At 48.0% G+C, this 7,010-nt stretch overlaps 1 protein-coding gene across 1 annotated transcript in view; it reads left to right on the forward strand.

Moving 5' to 3' along the window:
* The window catches only part of PIPOX (pipecolic acid and sarcosine oxidase), a 12,265-nt gene extending 11,216 nt beyond the window's left edge, over positions 1–1,049 (forward strand). Inside the window, exon 8 of the mRNA XM_007452435.1 lies at positions 1–1,049. This exon is cut by the window's left edge and continues 554 nt beyond it. The gene's annotated coding sequence lies outside the window, so the exon portion shown is untranslated.
* Positions 1,050–7,010: the final 5,961 nt, after the last annotated feature.

The following is a 7,010-nucleotide window of genomic DNA, read 5'->3' on the forward strand; positions in this document are numbered from 1 at the left end:
TCATAAAACTAGAGCCACTCTCTGTCACAAACTCCTGTAAAATTTGGCTCATCTTGGGTGCACAGTAAATGTTTGTTGCAAAAAATGTGTTGAACAAACAGATAAGTAAATGACTGCATTGCATGAAAGCCTGTGGTGGGCTTTATTTCCCATGTGACCTTATTTCTTATAGACTTTAACTGTCTAAATTAGCACCACAGAATCCATTACCCCAGGACTCCTTGGGGTCTTTATCCCCTCGATGCACCGCACCCTCTTTCTCTGGATTCTTTGTTTGGTTCTCATCCTCTCTCTGGTTCTATAAAGATGCTCAGCTCCCCAGTCTCTCATTAAGGTGTATTGTCAGGTCTTTATGAAGATGGAGCTGTTCTACCAGAAAGGAAGAGAGAGACACACTCGCTTAGAAACCCTGTTTAATGTTTGAATGTTAAATGTGCCATTTTATTATCATTAGGATTGCTCCCACTTAATGAAACGGCATTAACACCCAGTCGGCTGGCCTCCTTGCACTAATTGCTTTGGAAGGAAACAGGCTCATAACTGCCCCAGGGTGGGTGGAGGGGTGAGAGGTGTAAATAGAGACTCAAGCAAGGCTGAGTGCACTCAGATGAAACCCAAGCAGGAGCATTTCTAGACAGGGCCAGTTTGACCCAAAAGAACAGGAGTTAAAGTGCTCTGGGGAGAAAAAAACTGGGACTGGGTGGGGTGGAAATGTTCAAAGGAATCGCTGAGAGGGGAAGAGTGGGAAATGGAAATAAGAGTAAAAATATTCCCAAAGGAAATAACAACACAGAGGAAATTACTCTTCAATTGCCTTATAGGCCTAGGCACATGGATTAGTACTGATTTCTCCTGGGAATTATAAAAGCCAGCCAATCCTGTCAATCCCACGCCAAGTCTGCTTTTTGGGTGCTCTCGCTTAGTTCCCCGAACCACAGCCTCTGTAAAGTGGGAATAATCATATCTGTAAAATGGGAATAATACTATTGATACATTCCATAGATCAACCTTGAAGACATAATACTAAATAAAATAATCCAGACATAAAAGGACAAGTATTGTATGATTCCACTTGTGTGAGCTACCTAGAGTAGTCAAATTCATAGAAACAGAAAGTAGAATGGTGGTTGCCAGGGGCTGGAGGGAGCGGGGAATAAGGAGTTATTGTTTAATGGGCACAGAGTTTCAGTTTGGGAAGATAAAAAAGTTCTGGAGATGGACGGTGGTGACGGCTGCACAACACTGTGAATGTACTTAAATGCCACTCAACTGTACACCTAAAACGGTTAAGATGGTACACTGTAAGTTATGTATATTTTACCGTAATAAAGAAAAAGGGAATAATAATACTGACCAACTCTACAGGAGTGTGTGAGGATCCAATAAGATCATTCATTCATTCATTCAACACACAAATATTTGTTGAGTTCTGCTGTGTGCCAGGCACTGTTGCTAGGCATGGTGGATGTATCTGAACAAAACAGAAATCTCTACTCTTGTGGTGTTTACAGTTCAGTGAGGAGAGGACATGTTAATAATACATATAAATAAATCGTATTGTACATTAGAGGGTGACAAGTGCCTTGGGGAAAAAACAGAGCAGAATGAGGAAGATAGAGAATGCTGGGGGAGGGGCTGCCCTTTTCAATGGTGGTCAGGGTAGGACTCATTGAGGAGGAGGCATTTGAGCAGACTTGGAGGAGAGGGAGTGCACCATGCAGATACCTGGGGGTCTGTAAGAGAATGTGGTAAATTGTAAAGCAAGGTATTGTGTTATTACTGAGAGAGAGAAAAATGCGGTACAGAGAGGGATCAGTGTAAGATCCTGCCAGCTCCCAAGCTGGCAAAGTTGGGGAGGAAGGATGCTGGGAACCTCTCTCTCCCTCTCATTCCATGGCTGCCCGCAGCTCCCTCTGCTCCTGCTTCTCTCAGTGCCACCCTCCTCCCCCAGCCAGCTGCAGCTCCCCTTCCAAAATATCCAGTCTTATTCAGCTTGCCGGTGACAGCTAAAGGAAGGGACAAGTGTCTAGAGGAGGCTGAGAAAGGACAAGTGGGGGATGCTGACAAGCCCTGCCTGGGCTGACAAAGTCTCTTTAGAAATGAGCCAGTGTGTCCTAGAAACAGAGTGAAAGCAGGGGCAGGGGCAGGGGCGTGTGGGGTAGGACGGGTGTGTGTGGGAGGGATGAGGTCAGGGAAGAGTGGAGAGAAACAGCAATTGGATAAGAAGAGGCTGGCAATGTGCAGGCCAAGAAGGCAGGTGAGGACCTGCAGGGATGCTGCACACAACCCAAGTGGGAGGAACTGAGCATTTCTTACTGAGGGTGGGATGGGGTCATAGAGGGGAAGAAGGGATGTAGGAAATAGAGTCTGTGGATATGGAGAAGAGGACTAGACACTGTAGATGGGCTCGGAGGACAACCTGAGGGTTTTGGTAACACTGAAGGATTTGCCAAGCAGACCCACCAGCGTTATCTCCCTGCCTACCTTCTGCTTGAGCGTGGCCAGGCTTCCACTTTCAGGCCGACCCCTACCTATCTTCAAGATGGAAGAAAATCAAAATAAATCGGGCGGGCAATAAGAGACCTCTGGAAGGGCAACTGGGGTCCTCACAGGCTGCAGGGGAGAGATAAGGGCAGCAAAGAGAAAGAGGCGGGCATGGTTGCCAACCAGACTAAGGAAAACAGAGGCAGGCTCAAAATAGATTGGGGTTGGGGGAGGGAGGAGAGGCAGCCCAGAAAAGAAGGGAAAGCAGAGGCAATCGATGCCATTGCGACTCTGACCCAATTCTTCATTTCTCAGCCTCATCATCTGAAAAATTAGGGGGTGATGGGGAAAAAGGGAAAGACTTAGGAGAGTCAGGGGAAAGTAATTTGAGTCCTAAGGCCTAGGCAATTGTGGGGTACAAATCAGTAATCCCAATGTGAAAAAGAGGAGGTATATGGTGTAGTCAGTACGAGTTAAACACTAACCAGAGTTTGGTATCCCAGGACAGGTTTAAGAGCTTAAGGAGTGTGACTGTAACTTGGAATGAGGTTCACCTGTCTAGCAAGGTAAGTGGCAGCAACAAGGATGAGTTAATCTGGGGGTACTAGGCTGGAGTGACTTGATGCTTGCATTTAACTTCTCAAAAGAGTGATTAAAGAGAATTTGGTTATTGGATATTCTATTTCAGTGGTGCGCTTCCCATGCAGCAAGAGGGATTTCGGTTAGAACTCGGGAAATCCATCCCACTAAGTAGATTTGTGAGATATTAAAACATGTATATAGCACTGCTTAGGGTATACTTTCCTTGGAAATCTTTTAAAAACGAGAAGCCCACCTATTTGGGTCTGTATAGTCTTGCCTGAAGGCCAGGACCTCCCAACAAATCTCTGGAAGACTTCTGGCTAGAGAGGAGGTAGGGTCTGAGATGAGATTCTGGGCAGGGAGAATGCATGTAAGCACCTTGGGGGAGAGGTGAGGCATAAGGTAGGCTGGATCTGTCAGGCAGGAAGAAGCAGCAGGGACAAGGGGCAGGAGTCTAACAAGCAGGACCCAGTGGCATTTACATAACTTTGAATAATGAATAAGCCCAGCTCTGGGGCTCCTAGTCAACATGCTCATCTGCATCTTTATTAGGCTTTATAAGTGATTCAGCTCCCTACCCTTTCCCCCCAGCCCCTGCCCAGCCTGCCCCAAGCATCGGGTAGTTGATTGCTCATTATTTTAGACTAGATTTGTTTCACCAACATTCAGTGAGGCATGGAGTGGGGGACACAGGAGGGAGGAATAAATCCAAAGGGCAGGTGGAGTGGAGGGGTAGGGGAACGAACAGAAGCAGCAGCCACAGGACGGCAGGCAGACGGCTGTGAGCTAGGAACGTGGGCATAATTCTCTGAAATGCTCCTGAGGCCAGCATCTTCAGGAGAGAAAGGTTTCTCAGATTCCCCAAAATGTGCTGGGTTCAAGTCCCACTCAATCCCCTGTTTCCCTTACATCTGTTGCCAAGCCCCCAGCAGGCTTCTCTCTCAGCTCCAGTGCAGTGCTGAGCCACTTGAGCAGCCAGATGAAAACTGCCCCCAGGGAAGTTCTCACTTTTTCCTGAGGCAGGAATTTTGCTATTTTCATGAAAAAAAAAAAAAAAATCTACTATGCTTTGCAAGGCCAGAACAGGCACCAGGCATATATTAGGGGAGAAAGTGATAGGAACAGGCCTACGTGGTATGTGAATTTGTAGAGAAGGGAATGCTTGTGTCCATAGAGAGTTTCAGCCCACCTGGAAAGAGAAGCCTGGAAAAGATGGGCAGCCCTCGACTCTTCCAGGTTAGGCATATTAGGGCCAACTGCTCTGGTCTACTGGCAGGAGGCAGGAGAAGTATTTAAGAGCCTGGACGAGGAGTTGGCAGGAAACTGGTAGGGGGAAAGGTAGAGCACTTCTCAACCCTGGCTGCACATTAAAACCATCAAGAGGGCTTTAAAAAATATGATGCTTGGGCCCCACCCAAGGTCAATTAAATCAGAATCCCCGACGGGGAAGGCCTTGGGCACAGTAGTATTTCTTAAAAAGCTCCTCAATGATAGGACTTCCTTGGCCGTCCAGTCCTTCTACAGCAGGGGACATGGGTTCGATCCCTGGTTGGGGAACTAAGGTCCCGCATGCAGCGCTGAGTGGCCAAAAAAAAAAAAACCTCCTCAATGTTGTTTGGATGCTGATTTGAACAAACTAACTTTATATATATATATATATATATATATACATATATATATATATGTATGTATAATTTATTACATTATTAATATTTAAAATCAGGAAAATTTAAACACTGGATATTTGGTACTAGGGAGTTATTGATAATTTTTTTTTAGGTGTGATAAGAGTATTGTGATTACATTTTAAGGAGTCATTTTCTTTTCTTTGAGGAGTAGATACTAAACAAATATCTTCATTGTAACAAAGTGATATCATATCTGGGGTCTCCTTCAAAATAATCCAAGGGAATGGGGAAGTGGGCCAGGTTCAAATGAAGCAAGATTCACTGTGTTGAAAATTGTTGAAGCTGTTTGGTGGATAAGGTTCATTATACTATGTTTTTTACTCTTTGTATACACAACAAAACAAAAACAGTTCCTTGAGTGTTTCTAATATACAGCAAGGTGAACCCCAGAGCCAGGCACTCAGCCGGAAATGGGCCACCATGGCACCTCTGTGGGCACAACCGACTTTAAGGAGACCAGGTTTGTGGGACCCTAAACGATAGGTGAGAGCCCTGTCCTCCAACGCCCTAGGCTTCAGGCAGAGTCACAGGGACCACTTGTGAGGAGCCAGAGCTGGCAGTCAGAGATGCACTGGGGGTGTCCAAAGAGCCCTTCCTCCCCCACCCCAGCACAGCCTCTGGGGACTCAGGCTCTATGCACCAGGCCAGGAGGCTGGACCAAGGGGGAGCTGCCTGCCTGAGGCACCCAGAGCAAGCAATCAGCCTGTCTCTTCTCTCTCAACTGACTCCACAGGAGCCAGGCCCCCATCTCAGCCGGCAACACCCCCCCCCCCCCCCCCCCCCCCCGCTGCTTCCCAGCGCTGTCACCCTCCCGACAGGCTCATCTGCCTCTGTCAGGGAACATTAGCCCAGCAGACTTCATCAAGGACGTGAGGGGAGGCTGAACACCAGTCCACAGAAGTACGGACACCCAGGCAGCCGCCCCCAGCGGCTGCCGGCAGAGCTGTCTGAGCTGCTGAGAGATTCGCGGGTAGCTTGATCTCATTTGCATATCACTTCTTTAACGAACACATTCACAAGAATCCCAAATTCTCAGTTTTCTACTCTCACCGACAGATTGGATCTCCTCACACTTGTCCCTGACACGGATCAACCATTCCCACGTTCTCCACATGCTCTTGAGAAATAACTTCCCGCCCTGCCGAGGTGCAAGGTATTCCCTCCCCCCCCCCCCCCCCCCCCCCGCCCACCCCGCCCCGCCCCTCCGAACTCAGCCCCGCCCCCACCCCACCTCCACAGGAGCAACCACCAGCTCCACCATCGCGCTCAGCTTGGGGCTCTCTCTCTCTTCTCCGCTCCATTACCTTCCCCTGATGGCCTCTAGGGGCTGGGCAGGGGAGAGAATTGGAGGGGGTCTATTTAAGAGATTTTTGGAATCTGTGCCTGCGTATCACCCGCTGCCATGAGTTATTTCAGCTCCGATGTTTGTCTCGAGCTGATTATTCCAACCCGAGAACAGGTGGAGCAGCCTGTGGTGGCTTATTCGTCAGCCAAGGCCATCTGTTCCCAACAAGCTGAGATTTGTAGCTGATTTCTACTGGGGAGCAAGGAGTGGGGGCGGGGAGGGAGATGAAGATCACCTCCAGGCCCCAGGAGACTTACTCCTCCCAGACCTTATGCGAGGTCTGAACCCCTAATCCTCCCCTTCTAAAATCAATACCTTCTCATTTTCTCAGAGAACTCACCGGTCAGTTGACTCTCTGAAACAGCGAAAATACTTTTTCCTTAAGGGGCTAAACCTTCTTAGATGGAGTCAGGTATGAGAAGCAGGAATCCATTAGCCAGGCACAGTCTGGCCATTGAATCATGTCCACCCTTACAGATCTTAAAAAAAAAAAAAAAAAAGTATATAACCATAACACAAATATCCTAAATGACCTTCTTGACTCTCGGCTTCTCCTCACCCCACTCCATCACCGCTCCCTTCATCAACACGAGTCTCCTTGCCTAAACCTGTCACCTGCAGGGCTCCAGGCTGCATGGGAGGCCATGTCTGGATGCTCTTATCTCCCCCTCCCCTACTGCTCCTCTCCCCTAAATACCCTGTTCAAGTTCCACCCTCCAATCTGTTCCTCTTCCAGCTTCCATTCTCAGCCATGCCAAGAGACGCCTGCTGCTTTAAGAATGGCTTTCCCTGAGCAAGGGATCTAAGCAGTTTCTAAGCAGCTTTGCCACATGGTTTACCCCTCCCGGCCCAGGGCTACTATTTCTATATATGCAATGCCAGGAAAGACGCTACTCTTATAGTCACACTAA

This window comes from Lipotes vexillifer, unplaced genomic scaffold (genome assembly GCF_000442215.2).
Source record: "Lipotes vexillifer unplaced genomic scaffold, Lipotes_vexillifer_v1.1 scaffold216, whole genome shotgun sequence".
In the NCBI taxonomy this organism is placed as follows: domain Eukaryota; kingdom Metazoa; phylum Chordata; class Mammalia; order Artiodactyla; family Lipotidae; genus Lipotes; species Lipotes vexillifer.